This window comes from Mobula hypostoma, chromosome 5 (assembly GCF_963921235.1).
Source record: "Mobula hypostoma chromosome 5, sMobHyp1.1, whole genome shotgun sequence".
In the NCBI taxonomy this organism is placed as follows: domain Eukaryota; kingdom Metazoa; phylum Chordata; class Chondrichthyes; order Myliobatiformes; family Myliobatidae; genus Mobula; species Mobula hypostoma.
The window spans coordinates 105,698,646-105,716,470 of record NC_086101.1 but is presented as its reverse complement, the minus strand read 5'-3'; the positions used below and the strand labels follow the sequence as shown (position 1 = coordinate 105,716,470).

Here is a 17,825-nt window from a genome sequence, read left to right as displayed (position 1 = left end):
TAGGGGACTGAGGGGTGATTTTACAGAAGTGTTTAACATTACCAGCGGCGAAGACAGAGTGAATGCAAGCTGAAGGATTCGTTTACCCGGGTATTTGATTATTAATATGATTAGTTCCACACAACAATGTGGGCGGAAGGACTGTTCCTGTGCGGTACTACTCTATGTTCTCTTTTCCCAAGTGTTCGGGAATAAAACTGGAAGGCAAGAGAGGGAAGATTTAAAAGGGGCAAAGCTTTCCACACAGAGGGCGGTGGGTAAATGGGATGGGCTACAGAAGACAGGTACAACAACATTTTAAAACCTTTTTCCATCCCCTTTGTCACTTCCCCTCTGATCCTATTCTTTCCTTCACCTGGCCATCACCCCCCTTTGCTGCCCCCTCCTTCCCTTTCTCCCATGATCCATTCTGCTCTCCGATCAGATTTCTTCCACTTCAACACTCTGCCTTTTCTATCTATCACCTCTCAGCTTCACATTTCATCCCCTCCCCTACCCACCCTCTCACCATCCCTTCACCTGTTCTCACCTATCACCTCCCAGTGTCTCACTTCATCCCCTCCCCAACCCAACCACCATCCCTTTCACCTGGTCTCACACATCACCTCTCACTGTCTCACTTCATCCCATCCCTACCCACCAAGCATCACCTTCAGCTGGTCTCACCTATCACCTCCCAGTGTCTCACTTCATCCCCTCCCCTACACACCCTCTCACAATCCCCTTCACCTGGTCTCACCTATCACCTCCCAGTGTCTCACTTCATCCCCTCCCCTGCTCACCCACCATCCCCTTCATCTGGTCTCACCTATCACCTCTCAGATTCTCACTTCATCACCTCCCCTACTCGCCCTCCCACCATCCCCTTTACCTGGTCTAACCTATCACCTCCCAGTGTCTCACTTCATCCCCTCCCCGATCCAACCACCCACCATCCCCTTCACCTGGTCTCACTCATCACCTCTCAGCATCTCACTTCATCCTCTCCCCTACTCATCCACCATCCCTTTCACCTGGTCTCACCTATCAGCTCTCAGCATCTTACTTCATCCCCTCCCCTACCCACCCACCCACCCACCAACCCACCATCCCCTTCACCTGGTCTCACCTATCTCCACTCAGCTTCTCCCTTCATCCCCTCCCCTACCCACCCACCAACACCTGGTCTCACATATCACCTCCCAGTGTCGCACTATATCCCCTCTGCTACTCACCCACCCACCATCCCCTTCACCTGGTCTCAACTATCCCCTCCCAGTGTCTCACTTCATCCCCACCCCTACTCACCCTCCCACCATCCCCTTCACCTTGTCTCACCTATCACCTCCCACTGTTGCACTTCATCCCCTCCCCTCCCCACACACCATCCCCTTCACCTGATCTCACCCATCACCTCTCAGCTTCTCACTTCAGCCCCTCCCCTAACTGCCCTCCCACCATCCTTCACCTGGTCTCACCTATCACCTCCCAGTGTCTCACTTCATCCCGTCCCCTACTCACCCACACACCATCCCCTTCACCTGGTCTTACCTATCACCTCTCAGCTTCTCACTTCATCACCTCCTCTACCCTCCCTCCCACCATCCCCTTCACCTGATCTCACTCATCACCTCTCAGTGTCTCACTTCATCCACTCCCCTCCCCACCCAGCATAGCCTTCACCTGGTCTCACCTATCACTTCCCAGTGTATCACTTCGTCACCTCCCCTACCCACCCACGCACCCACTATCCCCTTCACTTGGTCTCACCTATCACCTCCCAGTGTCTCACTTCATCCCTCCCCTACCCACCCACCATCCCCTTCACCTGGTCTCTCTCATCACCTCTCAGTGTCTCACTTCATCCCTTCTCCTCCCCACCCAGCATCTCCTTCATCTGGTCTCACCCATCACCTCTCAGTGTCTCACTTCATCCCCTCCCCTACCCGCCCTTCCTCCATCCCCTTCACCTGGTCTCACCTATCACCTCCCAGTATCTCACTTCATCCCCTCCCCTAGCCACCCACCATCCCCTTCACCTGGTCTCACCTATCATCTCCCAGTGTCTCACTTCATCCCCTACCCTACCCACCCAGCATCACCTTCACCTGGTCTCATCTTTCACCTCCCAGTGTCTCACTTCAACCCCTCCCCTACCCATCCACCTACCATCCTCTTCACCTGGTCTCACCTATCACCTCTCAGCTTCTCACTTCATCCCCTCCCCTCCCCACCCACCAGCACCTAGTCTCACCTATAACCTCCCAGTGTCTCACTTCATCCTTTCCCCTACTCACCCACCATCCCCTTCACCTGGTCTCACCTATCACCTCCCAGTGTCTCACTTCATCCCCTCCCCTACCCGCCCACCCACCATCCCCTTCACCTGGTCTCACCTATCACCGCCCAGTGGCTCACTTCATCCCCTCTCCTACCCACCCACCATCCCCTTCATCTGGTCTCACCCATCACCTCTCAGCTTCTCACTTCATCCCCTCCCCTACTCACCCACCATCCCCTTCACCTGGTCTCACCTATCAGCTCTCAGCTTCTTACTTCATCCCCTCCCCTACCCAGCCAGCATCACCTGGTCTCACCTATCACCTCCCAGTGTCTCAATTCATTTCATCCCCTATCCACCCACCATCCCTTGACTTGGTCTCACCTATCACCTCCCAGTGTCTCACTTCATCCTCTCCCCTGCTCACCCACCATGCCTTCACCTGGTCTCACTCATCACCTCTCAGCTTCTCACTTCATCACCTCCCCTTATCACCCACCATCCCCTTCACCTGGTCTCACCTATCAGCTCTCAGCTTCTTACTTCATCCCCTCCGCTACCCACCCAGCATCACCTGGTCTCATCTATCACCTCCCAGTGTCTCAATTCATTTCATCCCCTACCCACCCACCATCCCCTTCACCTGGTCTCACCCATCACCTCTCAGTGTCTCACTTCATCCCCTCCCCTACCCGCCCTTCCTCCATCCCCTTCACCTGGTCTCACCTATCACCTCCCAGTGTCTCACTTCATCCCCTCCCCTACCCACCCACCATCCCCTTCACCTGGTCTCATCTATCATCTCCCAGTGTCTCACTTCATCCCCTACCCTACCCACCCAGCATCACCTTCACCTGGTCTCACCTATCACCTCTCAGCTTCTCACTTCATCCCCTCCCCTCCCCACCCACCATCACCTTCACCTAGTCTCACCTATAACCTCCCAGTGTCTCACTTCATCCCCTCCCCTACCCACCCACCATCCCCTTCACCTGGTCTCACCTATCAGCTCTCAGCATATTACTTCATCCCCTCCCCTACCCACCCACCCACAATCCCCTTCACCTGGTCTCACCTATCATCTCTCAGCTTCTCCCTTCATCCCCTCCCCTACCCACCCACCAATACCTGGTCTCACCGATCACCTCCCAGTGTCTCACTTCATCCCCTCTCCTACCCACCCACCCACTATCCCCTTCATCTGGTCTCACCTATCACCTCTCTGCTTCTCACTTCATCCCCTGCCTTACTTACCCACCATCCTCTTCACCTGGTATGACCTTTCACCTCCGAGTGTCTCACTTCATCCTCACCCCTCCCCTCCCCACCCAGCATCGCCTTCACCTGGTCTCACCTATCACCTCCCAGTGTCTCACTTCATCCCCTCCCCTATTCACCCACCATCCCTTCACCTGGTCTCACTCATCACCTCTCAGCTTCTCACTTCATCACCTCCCCTAATCACCCACCATCCCCTTCACCTGGTCTCACCTATCAGCTCTCAGCTTCTTACTTCATCCCCTCCCCTACACACCCAGCATCACCTGGTCTCACCTATCACCTCCCTGTGTCTCACTTCATCCCCTCCCCTACCCGCCCTTCCTCCATCCCCATCACCTGGTTTCACCTATCACCTCCCAGTGTCTCACTTCATCCCCTCCCCTACCCACCCACCATCCCCTTCACTTGGTCTCACCTATCATCTCCCACTGTCTCACTTCATCCCCTCCCCTACCCACCCAGTATCACCTTCACCTGGTCTCACCTTTCACCTCCCAGTGTCTCACTTCATCCCTTCCCCTACCCATCCACCCAGCATCCCCTTCACCTGGTCTCACCTATCATCTCTCAGCTTCTCACTTCATCCCCTCCCCTCCCCACCCACCATCACCTTCACCTAGTCTCACCTATAACCTCCCAGTGTCTCACTTCATCCCTTCCCCTACTCACCCACCATCCCCTTCTCCTGGTTTCACCCATCACCTCTCAGCTTCTCACTTCATCCCCTGCCTTACTTACCCACCATCCTCTTCACCTGGTCTCACCTATCAGCTCTCAGCTTCTTACTTCATCCCCTCCCCTACCCACCCAGCATCACCTGGTCTCACCTATCACCTCCCAGTGTCTCAATTCATTTCATCCCCTATCCACCCACCATCCCTTCACCTGGTCTCACCCATCACCTCTCAGCTTCTCACTTCATCCCCTCCCCTACCCGCCCTTCCTCCATCCCCTTCACCTGGTCTCACCTATCACCTCCCAGTGTCTCACTTCATCCCCTCCCCTACCCACCCACCATCCCCTTCACCTGGTCTCACCTATCATCTCCCAGTGTCTCACTTCATCCCTTCCCCTACCCACCCACCATCGCCTTCACCTGGTCTGACCTATCACCTCCCAGTGTCTCACTTCATCCCATCCCCTACCCATCCACCCACCATCCCCTTCACCTGGTCTCACCTATCACCTCTCAGCTTCTCACTTCATCCCCTCCCCTACCCACCCACCATCACCTTCACCTAGTCTCACCTATAACCTCCCAGTGTCTCACTTCATCCCTTCCCCTACTCACCCACCATCCCCTTCACCTGGTCTCACCTATCACCTCCCAGTGTCTCACTTCATCCCCTCCCCTACCCATCCACCCACCATCCCCTTCACCTGGTCTCGCCTGTCACCTCCCAGCTTCTCACTTCATCCCCTCCCCTACCCGCCCTTCCTCCATCCCCTTCACCTGGTCTCACCTATCACCTCCCAGTGTCTCACTTCATCCCCTTCCCTACCCACCCACCATCCCTTCACCTGGTCTCAGCTATCTCTTGCCAGCTTGCACTCCTCCCCTTACCCAATACCTTCTCTCCAGAGAGTAAAGCCCTAGCTCCCTTAATCTGTGATCATAATCCATACTCTCTAAACCAGGCAGCATCCTGGTAAATCTCCTCTGTACCCTTTCCAACGCTTCCACATCCTTCCTATAGTGAGCTGACCAAAACTGGACACTGTACTCCAAGTGTGGCCTAACCAGAGTTTTATAGAGCTGCATCATTACATCGTGACTCTTAAACTCTATCCCTCGACTTCTGAAAGCTAACACCCTATAAGCTTTCTTAACTACCATATCTACCATCCTTCTCCATTCTCAATCTCTCTCCTCCTCACCCCACTCTCTCTCTACCAGGTTCTCACACCCTCCTCTTTCTCTGTGTCACCTTCTTCCCCATTCTGTATTTCCATCTCCCTTCCCCTCACACTAGCTCCCATCCACCCTTCTCACTCTATTAGCTCCTCTAGGTCATAGGTTAAGATTGAACAGTAAAATGTTTAGGGGGAACTTCTTCACTCAGAGGATAGCATGAATGTGGAATGAACTGCCAGTAGAAGTGGGAAACTGCATTTAATTGCAACAGTTAAGAAAAGTTTGAGCAAGTACCTGGTTGAAAGGGGTATGGAAAGGTATGGCCCAGATCCAGGTTGATTGGACCATGCAGAGTAACATTTGGGCATGGACTAGATGGGTTGTTTCTCCATGTCTCTGTGAGATCCCGCCACCCTCTCCTCCTCCCCACCCACAGTGACAGATCAACCACTCCTGGCCTGTTATCTACAGCCTCAGCTCAGTTTAGGTTCAGTTGCTACTTGTTGTGAATGCCTGCATCTCACTCCAATCCCACAACCTACCTCATTATAGTCATTGCATAGTACAGGTCCTTCATCCCATGATGTTGTGTCAATCCTTTAACCTACTCTGAGATCAATCTAACCATTCCCTCCTTCATTGTCTTCCATTATTTCTATCAGCCATGTACCTATCTAAGAGTCTTTTAAATGTCCCTAATGCATTTGCCTCTACCTCCACCCCTGGCAGAGCACTTCACACACTCTGTGTAAAAAAAAAACCTTTCACTAACATCCCACCAATCACCTTAACATTATGGTCACTCATATTAGCCATTTCTGTGCTAGGGTGAAGTCTGTGGCTATCCACTTATCATGTCTCTTTCATACCTCTATCAAGACACCGCTCATCCACCTTCACTATATCTTATCTCACACACACACACACACACGTCAGGGTCCAAGGATGCCACGATTGCTCGGGGCCCAGGGACAATGACTCTAAGCAGTAAGTTCTTGTTGATATGTAATTGAGCAAACTGTAACCAGCAGAGTGAAGCAATAACAAGCAGCATTATCACAATAACCAGCAGAATCAGGTCAATAACCAGCAAGAATTAAACAGTAACCAGCAGAATTGACACAATAACCCCCAGCATGAAACAGTGACCCAATTGATTAATGTAATAACCAGAAGAATTAAGAAGTAGATTTTGTCTACATGGACTTTATGAAGGCATTTGACAAGGTCCTGGATGGTAGGTTGGTCTCAAAGCTAAGCCACATAGAATCCAAGGTGAGCTGACTGATTGGACCCACGACTGGCCTGATGATAAGGGACAGGGGGTTGTGGTGGTGGTGTGCTTTACTGATTGGAACTCCATCACTAATGGTATACCACAGGGATTATTGCTGGGACTTCTATCATTTTTGATATGTGCACTTGACTTGGATGTGGATTTAGGAGGTATGATTAGAATCTTGGAAGACAACACAGATATTAGCGGTGTTGTGGATAGCAAGGCTAAAGCAGGATGTAGATCAGGTGGAAAGTTGGGCAGTGTATCGGCACATGGAATTTAATTCTCACGAGGATGATGTGACACATTTTGGAGAGTCAAATGGAGATAAGACATGTAAGTGGTAAGCCCCTAGGGAGTGTTGATGTCAAGTCCATAGTCCCCTGAAAGTGGCAATACAGGTGGTGAAGAAAGTTTTTGGAATACTCAGCTCCATAGTTCGGCCCACTGGAGAAGAAAGGGGATCTTAAAACATCAAGGAAACCAAACAGGAATGAAAGGGAGATTCACCACCTGGGAAGTGGGATAAAGACCCTGAACAAACAATTCAAATACAGCTCACCTGATGAAAAAGGCGGCTTCAGAGATCTGACTAGCAAACTGCGGGAACAGCTGCACAAGTTCAGGAGAGTGGATCAGCTGCGAAATCGAAGAAGGGAGAAAGAGAGAAGTAGAATGCAGTTTGTTAAAAACCTATTTAGATTCATCAGGGCTATTGTCAGCCACCAAAAACCTGGCTCCCTAACCAGCTCAAAGCAGGAGGTGGATGAATTTCTGTGGGAATCACACAGTGATTCCTGTAGGAAACAGGGACTAGAATTCAATCCAAAAGTCCTCCAACCAAGAATCCCAGCAACTGAACTGAATGTGACAGAGCCCACATGGCAGGAGGTCCAGGATATCATCAACAGAGCAAAGTCATCTGCTACCCCAGGACCAAGTGGTATACCCTACAAGGTATATAAGAAATGCCCAAAACTTCTTTGGAGGTTGTGGAAGATAATGAGGAAGATTTGGACTAAAGGCTCTATCCCACCAAGGTGGAAAATGACTGAAGGAAGCTTTGTTCCCAAGGAATAAGATTCCTCTACAATCACCCAGATTAGGACGATCTCCCTCCTTAGTGTAGAGTGCAAGATATTGTTCTTGGTGCTTGTGAGAAGGTTGACCTATTACTTAATGGAGAATCACTATAGCAACACATCCATCCAGAAAGGTGGTAGCCCGGGTTTTTCTGGGTGCCTGGAACAACCTCAATAATCAGCCAATAGATCAGTGAGTGTTGCAGAAGAAAGGTGACTGGTTCAACCTAGCCAATGCCTGTGGATCAATTCCACACGTCCTCATCCAGGTTGGCCTGAACCACTACCATACCTCACCAGTAACACAAGACATGATCACCAGCTACCTAGGAGGATTCAAGCTGCACTTCACTTAAGCTTACTTTACAACCAGGTAGCAAGACCTCTAAAAAGGGATTCTAACCAGCTGTATGATCTTCCCCCTTTTGTTTGTCATGGGTATGAACCTCCTCATATCAGTAGCAGCAGGCGTAACCCAAGACCCAGTGTTGGAGCCCGGCATCTGACAATCTGCAACATGGGGATTCATGGATAACATCACAGTGACCACTGTAACCCATGTCCAAGCAAGGTGGATATTGGAAAGCCTGGACAATGTAGCTACCTGGGCTAGGATGACCTTCAAAGTCAAGAAGTCCAGATGCATGGTGATCAAAAAGGGCAAGGTTACTAGCAAGTTCAGTCTTCAAGTACAGGGAGAAGTCATTCCATCCATTGAGGACAACCCAGTAAAGTGTCTTGCAAAGTGGTTTAATACAGCAATGACGGACAGTGCCAACATCACTGACACTGTAAAGCAGACTGAAGGGTGGCTGAAGAAGATCGACAAAACTGGACTCCCTGGTAAATTTAAGACATAGTTGTACTAACATGGTCTTCTACCAAGTCTGCTCTGGCTTTTCACGGTGTACGAGTTCCCTATAGCCACTGTAGAAGGCATCAAGAGGAAAATGCGGAGATGGCTGGGGATCCCAAGTTTTTCTTCAGTGGGGCTTGACATAAGATCAGGCCAGCTACAGCTTCTATTGTCATCAGTAGTGGCAAAAAGTGTTAGCACTGAGAGGCTCCAACGATGTTAATAAATCAAGCAGGAGTCACAACAAGATTGGGCCAAAAGTGGGCCGCCAACTCGGCCATAGACCAGACAGTGAGTTCCCTGCAATTGAGAGACATTATTGGTAACTCATGCCTGGATGGCAAGGCCTTGGCTCTGCACACTTCCTACAATGGGGACAAGTGCAAGGGATAGGTGTGACATGGTCCAGGCAGAGGTACGGAACTGTGAGGCTGAAAGGTGGGTATCGAAGGCGGTGGAGTTGGGGTTACAGGCGCTTGGACGAAATGAAATCTTCCCAAGCGCAAGATCACTTGGGCAGAGCTTTGGAGACTACAGCCTTTCCACATTTCTTTCCTCCTATGGTCTGTGTCCCTACATCATCACAGCTGCACACATGGGGGCTGAGAGGACCCTAACTGCAAGCTTTGTGGTCCGCAGGGTTCACTGGCACACATACTGTCAGGATGCAAAACAGCTTTAACACAAGGACACTATAGGTGGCACCACGACAAGGTCCTGCTGACCCTTGCTGTCACACCAGAGAGGGAGAGGTGTAAAAGGAGACCAGCTGGCTGAGAGGCAAACAGGGCAGTTAATTTCATCAAGGAGAGGGCCACACCGGTCATATTATAGAGGCCTAAATCCAACCTGCTGCAAACTGCCAGATCATGGGAGATGAGGGTCGATGTGGGGAGGAAGCTACAGTTCCTGGAGGTGGTGCAAACCACACTTCGACCAGACATGGTATTGTGGTCCACCGGAGAGAAGAAAATCATCCTGGTGGAACTCTCAGTACCATGGGAGGAAAGATGTGAGGAGGCTCACGAGAGGAAGACCCTGAAATACCAGTCCTTAGTCCTGGAGTACAGGAACAAAGGATGGTAGATGTGGCTATTCCCCATGGAGATCGGTTGTAGATGGTTCCCGATAAGGTGAGCATGGAGGTTGATGTCTGTGCTGGGCCTTGATGAAAAGAGCAAGAACCAGGCAGCTCACGGGATGGGGAGAAGGGGGAGCAGAAAGAGCCTCTTGCCGATATGAAGCAGGTGAGAGGAGTTGAGCTGTAATTCAGGAGCAGATGAGCAGTGACTTGGCCACCACTCCTGACCTGCCAACTGGAGAGTGTTAAGGGTGGAAACACTCTGTGAAGGTTGGGCATCACCTGACAACATCTGCCCTGGCCAAAGGCTACGATTCCTCATCAGGTAACTGTAGCGGGCACCCCAGTATATAAAGATGGGAGGTTATGTGGCAACTTTACCAAAAACTGGTTAGTACCCACATGGGGTACTGTTTACAGATCTGATTATTAAATTGAATTGAATTGAATGATCTTTATTGTCATTATACGTAGGTACAATGAAACTCTGTTTGGCTTCCTCTCAGGCAATTAAATAAAGCGGTAGATAAAAACATGGTAGTAATAGAAAAACAGTATTAAATGGATAAGTAGCAGAAAATAAGTTGCAGCAACACCAGAAGATGACAGTAATGCACAGTGCCGTTAGTGCAAGTATTAGAGTCCTTGTGTCTGCATGTGTGAGCTCACAGTTTCAGTCATTGTTCTGTGGGAGTGGTGTGATGGAGGCCACAGCTCTGGGAGAGAAGCTGTTCCTTAGTCTATTTTTTCTGGTTTTTAGTGTCCTGAACCTTTTGCTGGACGGCAGTGGGTCAAACAGGGAGTGGCCGGGGTGTGTGGTATCTCTGGTTATGCTGATCGCTTTCCTCCTTTGTCTGCTGGAATAGATGGTGTCCAGTCCTGGGAGCTCCACCCTGACAATCCGCTGGGCCGCCTTCACCACGCGATGCAGGTCTTGTCGCTCAGCGGCTGTGCAGCTGGCATACCACACTGTGGCGCTGTTGGTCAGGATGGTCCCATGTTAGGAAGAATATGTTTACAATGGAGAAGATTCACTAGGATGTCACCTGGATCAGAGAACTTGGGAGAGATTGGATAGCCTTGGCTTGTTTGCCTGGAGTGGAGGGGGCTGAGGGATTACCTGATGGTGGGATGTAAAATGATGGAGCATGCCTAGGGTGGATAGACCGAAGCTTTTTCCCATTGTAGAGGTTACAATGACAGGGTTTAGCTGCTATATAATTTGAAGGGGATTTGAAGGTAAGTTTGTTTTTACCCAAACACTGGTTGGGATATGGAACGTGCTGTCAGAGGATATGGTGGAATTAGACAGAGTCAGTACATTTAAGAAACATTTAGACAGGCACTTAAATTGGGAAAATAAAGAGGGACAGAGTCCTACCCCAGGCAATTGAGATTGGTGCAAAAGAACAAATGGTCAGCATGTGGGCCGATGGCTCTCACTACTTTGAGTAACCAGCAGAGTGAATCAATAACCAGTAGGATTACACAGTAACTATCACAGTGAAACAATAACCAGCAGAATGAAATAGTAACCAAGATGACTAGCATAGTAAATTGCAGAGTGAAACAATAACTAGCAGTATCAGCATAGGAACCAGCAACGTGATATAATATCCTGTACATAGAACATAGAATAGTACAGCACAGTACAGGCCCTTTGGCCCACAGTGTTGTGCCGACCCTTAAACCCTGCCTCCCATATAACCCACCCCCCACCTTAAACTCCTCCATATACCTGTCTAGTAGTCTCTTAAATTTCACTAGTGTATCTGCTTCTATCACTGACTCAGGCAGTGCATTCCACACACCAACCACTCTCTGAGTAAAAAACCTTCCTCTAATATCCCCCTTGAACTTCCCACCCTTTACCTTAAAGCCATGTCCGCTTGTATTGAGCGGTGGTGCCCTGGGGAAGAGGCACTGGCTGTCCACTCTATCTATTCCTCTTATTATCTTGTATACCTCTATCATGTCTCCTCTCATCCTCCTTCTCTCCAGAGAGTAAAGCCCTAGCTCCCTTAATCTCTGATCATAATGCATACTCTCTAAACCAGACAGCATCCTGGTAAATCTCCTCTGTACCCTTTCCAATGCTTTCACATCCTTCCTATAGTGAGGCGATCGGAACTGGACACAGTACTCCAAGTGTGGCCTAACCAGAGTTTTATAGAGCTGCATCATTACATCACGGCTCTTAAACTCTATCCCTCGATTTATGAAAGCTATCACCCCATAAGCTTTCTTAACTACCCTATCGACCTGTAAGACAACTTTCAGGGATCTGTGTACTATAGGATTAGTACAGCAGCTGGCAGGATTAGCATAGAAACTATCAAAGTGAATCAATAACCATCAGGATTAGCATAGTATCTAGCAGAGCAATATAGTAATCTGCAGGATTATCAGAGTGACTAGCAGTGATACAGTGATTAGCTGTACTGATCAAGCAGCTGATGGTGTCCAACATAGTGACCCAGTCCAGCTACCTCCAGAAAACATCTTCCTTCCACAGTAGTCATTCAAGTCACAGGCTGCTCAGTGTCTCTTCCACACACTGCCCCCACCCCAGAGACTGTGCTCCCTCTGCTTGGAAGGGTGGGTTGGTTAGTGTGGAAGAGGCTATTGGTGGAAGTCAGTGTCTGACCAGTTCTGAGTTACTGACACCTCTAACGTGAGCTCGACCAGGGGACTCAACTCTTCCCAGAGAATAAATCGGAGGCCTAGATCGAAGCCCGAAGGTCAGCTGGAGGTCCAGAAGTCTGAACCCGTCTGCAAATCTCTGCAACTCCATTGGGAAAGTCGGGGCTCCGTGTCTGTGGATCCAGGAACTTGCTGCAAACCGAAGAAGACAGCCTGTCCTGGGGTTAGAGGATTGTGTCTGTGCATGGATGGTGTGTGTGGGTGGGGGTGGAGGGAGGAATGGGGCTTGTTTTGCTGTTGTTCCTTTGTTGCATGTTGTGCTCTCTGATGTACTGCTGAGCATTGTGAACACCTATGTTGATGCCAGAATGTGGGCTGCCCCAATGCACCCTTGGGTGCTTGTTTACGCAATTGGCACTTTTCACTGAATGTTTCAATGGACAATAGGTGCAGGAGTAGGCCATTCGGCCCTTTGAGCCAGCACCGCCATTCACTGTGATCATGGCTGATCATCCACAATCAGTGCCCCGTTCCTGCCTTCTCCCCATATCCCTTGACTCTGCAATCATTAAGAGCTCTATTTAACTCTTTCTTGAAAGCATCCGGAGAATTGGCCTCCACTGCCTTCCGAGGCAGAGCATTCCACAGATCCACAACTCTCTGGGTGAAAAAGTTTTTCCTCAACTCTGTTCTAAATGGCCTACCCCTTATTCTTAAACTGTGGCCTCTGGTTCTGGACTCTCCCAACATCAGGAACATGTTTCCTGCCTCTAGCGTGTCCAATCCCTTAATAATCTTATATGTTTCAATGTTTCGAAGAACGCGTGATAAATAAATTTAAAACTGAGTCTGAATGGATAGTAGAAACTTCACAGCAGAAGAGCAGACAACTTGGTCCACTCATTCAGAAACAGGTAAACACCACCTCAAGGCACTGGGTCCTACCTGCTAGGTCTCTGCTGTTCAAGATCAAGTGTAACATGGCTTTCTGCCCCTCCCATCCCTTCATGCAGTAAGCTCCAGACTCCATCACCTTCTGAGTGAGAACAGTTTTCCTCTGATCCTTCTATTGACCAGTTTAGATCATTGAACATTGAATAGCACAGGCTCTTTGGCCCACAATGGTGTGCCGACCTTCTAACCTACTCTAAGATCAAATCCAACCCTTCCCTCCCACATAGTTCTTCTATCATCCATGAGCCTATCTAAGAGTCTCTTAGATGGCCCTAATGTATCTGCCTTTATCACAACCGAGCAGTGCATTCCACACAGCCAGTACTCTGTGTTTAAAAAAAAACCTACCTCTGACACCACTCTATATTTTCCTCCAATTACCTAAATATGATGCCTCCTGATATTAGAGATTGCTACCCTGGGGAAAAAGTCTCTGGCTATCTACTGTATCTCTCTTATCATCTTGTACATCTCTCTCAAGTCACTCCTCATCCTCCTTCGCTCCAGAAAGAAAAGCCCTGGCTCGTTCAGCCCATTCTCATAAGATATGCTTGCTAATCCAGGCAGCATCCTGGTAACAGAAACATGAGAAAATCTGCAGATGCTGGAAGTCCAAGGCCACACACACAAAATGCTGGAAGAACTCAGCAGGTCAGGCAGCATCTATGGAAATGAATAAACAGTCAAAGTTTCAGGCCAAGACCCTTTATTTGGACCTGCTGAGTTCCTCCAGCATTTTGTGTGTTTTGCCCATCATTGTGGTAAATTGCCTCTACACTCTCTCCCTCTACACATGTGCATCCAACTTTTCCGAGCGTAATGGGCACTCAAATTCACACGAAGTTTAGAAAAAAATTTGAATTAAATAATACAGTGCATCTTTGAAGAAACTTGCCGAAGATGAGGAAGACGACCCAAGTGCCCCTGTGCCCTGCCAGCACAGCTGAGTTGCTGCATGAACCTGTGAGATCTCACTGAATAAAGTGCTGTCAACTTTCACACATTTATAAAAAGTCGTTCATTTTCAACACTTCCCAAGGCACCTTGCAGAAAAGTAATAATTTTCCGTAGTACAGACACTCATATCGTCCTAATGTCAGTCTGCATTCAGCAAGTTCCCAAAACTCCCAGACAGCAATGACCAGAGTTACTGGATTGAGAATGTTGTTTCAGGAATTTTTGAGAGAACTAGATTATAAAGGCAAGGATTTAACATTGAGGTTTTATAGGCCACTGCTGAGACTGCAACTGGAGTATTGTGGGCAGTGTCAGGACCCTGATCTAAGGAAGGACGTGCTGGAGAGGGGCCAAAGAAGGTTCACGAGAATGCTCCCAGGACTCAAAGGGTTAACATATGTTTGATGACTCTGGGCCTGGGCTTGCTGGAGTTAAGAAGACTGGGGGTGGATCTCATCAAAACCTATCGAATGTTGAAAAGTCTAGTTAAAGTGGACACAGTCTATGTTCCAATAGCGGAGAAAGTCGAGGACCAGAAGACACAAACTTAGAATAGAAGAACATCCCTTTAGAACAGAGATAACGAGAAATTTTGTCAGCCAGAGGGTGGTGAATCTGTGGAATTCATTGCCATAGATGGCTGTAGGGACGATCAGTGGGTATATTTAAAGCAGAGGTTAATACGTCTTGATTAGTAATGGTGTCAAAGGTTATGTGGAGAAGACAGTAGACAGAGGTTGAGAGGGAAGGTAAATCAGCTGCGATGGAATGGGGTAGCGAATTCGATTTGCCAATTGCCTTTATCTGCACTTTATGTCGAATGGTCTTAGCAAAGAATCAGCTCCTAAAAACTATATTTGTAGGATTTATATTTGGAGAAGCAGATGGGACCTTCGGTTATTGTAAGAAACAAGGCTCACCTCACTGTGCAGACATGCCTATGTATTGCAAGTCATTGTGTGGTGCTCCCACAGTGCAGATCTTCCCACACCTCCACACACCCACCGGACAGAAATTCTCATACCTCGCACTTCAAGTACGGATTGACCCACACCTCCACACTCCCTGAGTACAGACCTTCCTCACCTCAACACCCCAAATACAAACCTTCCACACCTCCACATTCCCTGAGTACAGACCTTCCTCACCTCCACACTCCCTGAGTACAGACCTTCCCACACCTCCACACTCCGAGTACAGACCTTCCTCACCTCCACACTCCAAATACAAACCTTCCACACCTCCACACTCCCTGAGTACAGACCTTCCTCACCTCCACACTCCCTGAGTACAGACCTTCCACACCTCCACACTCCCTGAGTACAGACCTTCCGCACCTCCACACTCCCTGAGTACAGACCTTCCACACCTCCACACTCTCGGAATAAAGACCTTCCGCACCTCCACATTCTGAGTACAGACCTTCCTCACCTCCACACTCCAAATACAAACCTTCCACACCTCCACACTCCCTGAGTACAGACCTTCCTCACCTCCACACTCCGATTACAAACCTTCCACACCTCCACACTCCCTGAGTACAGAACTTCCACACCTCTACACTGCCTGAGTACAGGCCTTCCCACACCTCTACACTCCGAGTACACACCTTCCGCACCTCCACACTCCCTGAATACAGACCTTCCGCACCTCCACACTCCATGAGTACAGAGCTTCCCACACCTCCACACTCCGAGTACAGACCTTCCCACACCTCCACACTCCCTGAGTACAGACCTTCCCACACCTCCACACTCCCTGAGTACAGACCTTCCTCACCTCCACACTCCAAATACAAACCTTCCACACCTCCACACTCCCTGAGTACAGACCTTCCCACACCTCCACACTCCCTGAGTACAGACCTTCCCGCACCTCCACACTCCAAGTACAGACCTTCCTGCACCTCCACACTCCCTGAATACAGACCTTCCGCACCTCCACACTCCGAGTACAGACCTTCCTCACCTCCACACTCCAAATACAAACCTTCCACACCTCCACACTCCCTGAGTACAGACCTTCCTCACCTCCACACTCTGATTACAAACAATCCACACCTCCACACTCCCTGAGTACAGACCTTCCCGCACCTCCACACTCCCTGAGTACAGACCTTCCACACCTCCACACTCCCTGAGTACAGACCTTCCACACCTCCACACTCCAAATACAAACCTTCCACACCTCCACACTCCCTGAGTACAGACATTCCTCACCTCCACACTCCAAATACAAACCTTCCACACCTCCACACTCCCTGAGTACAGACCTTCCCGCACCTCCACACTCGCTGAGTACAGACCTTCCGCACCTCCACACTCCCTGAGTACAGACCTTCCACACCTCCACACTCCCTGAGTACAGACCTTCCACACCTCCACACTCCCTGAGTACAGACCTTCTGCACCTCCACACACTGAGAACAGACCTTCCACACCTCCACACTCCCTGAATAAAGACCTTCCACACCTCCACACTCCCTGAGTACAGACCTTCCACACCTCCACACTCCCTGAATACAGACCTTCCGCACCTCCACACTCGCTGAGTACAGACCTTCCACACCTCCACAATCCATGAGTACAGAGCTTCCCACACCTCCACACTCCGAGTACAGACCTTCCTCACCTCCACACTCCCTGAGTACAGACCTTCCACACCTCCACACTCCCTGAGTACAGACCTTCCACACCTCCACACTCCCTGAATACAGACCTTCCGCACCTCCACACTCCCTGAGTACAGACCTTCCTCACCTCCACACTCCAAATACAAACCTTCCACACCTCCACACTCCCTGAGTACAGACCTTCCTCACCTCCACACTCCCTGAGTACAGACCTTCCTCACCTCCACACTCCCTGAGTACAGACATTCCTCACCTCCACACTCCAAATACAAACCTTCCACACCTCCACACTCCCTGAGTACAGACCTTCCGCACCTCCACACTCCCTGAGTACAGACCTTCCACACCTCCACACTCCCTGAGTACAGACCTTCTGCACCTCCACACACTGAGAACAGACCTTCCACACCTCCACACTCCCTGAATAAAGACCTTCCGCACCTCCACATTCCGAGTACAGACCTTCCTCACCTCCACACTCCAAATACAAACCTTCCACACCTCCACACTCCCTGAGTACAGACCTTCCTCACCTCCACACTCCGATTACAAACCTTCCACACCTCCACACTCCCTGAGTACAGAACTTCCACACCTCTACACTGCCTGAGTACAGGCCTTCCCACACCTCTACACTCCGAGTACACACCTTCCGCACCTCCACACTCCCTGAGTACAGACCTTCCCACACCTCCACACTCCCTGAGTACAGACCTTCCCACACCTCCACACTCCCTGAGTACAGACCTTCCCACACCTCCACACTCCCTGAGTACAGACCTTCCTCACCTCCACACTCCAAATACAAACCTTCCACACCTCCACACTCCCTGAGTACAGAGCTTCCCACACCTCCACACTCCCTGAGTACAGACTTTCCCGCACCTCCACACTCCAAGTACAGACCTTCCTCACCTCCACACTCCCTGAATAAAGACCTTCCGC

At 49.9% G+C, this 17,825-nt stretch overlaps 1 protein-coding gene across 4 annotated transcripts in view; it reads right to left on the bottom strand.

The window, feature by feature from the left end:
- LOC134346880 (disks large homolog 4) overlaps positions 1 to 17,825 on the bottom strand; it is a 438,117-nt gene that overhangs the window by 106,285 nt on the left and 314,007 nt on the right. The window lies entirely within an intron of this gene.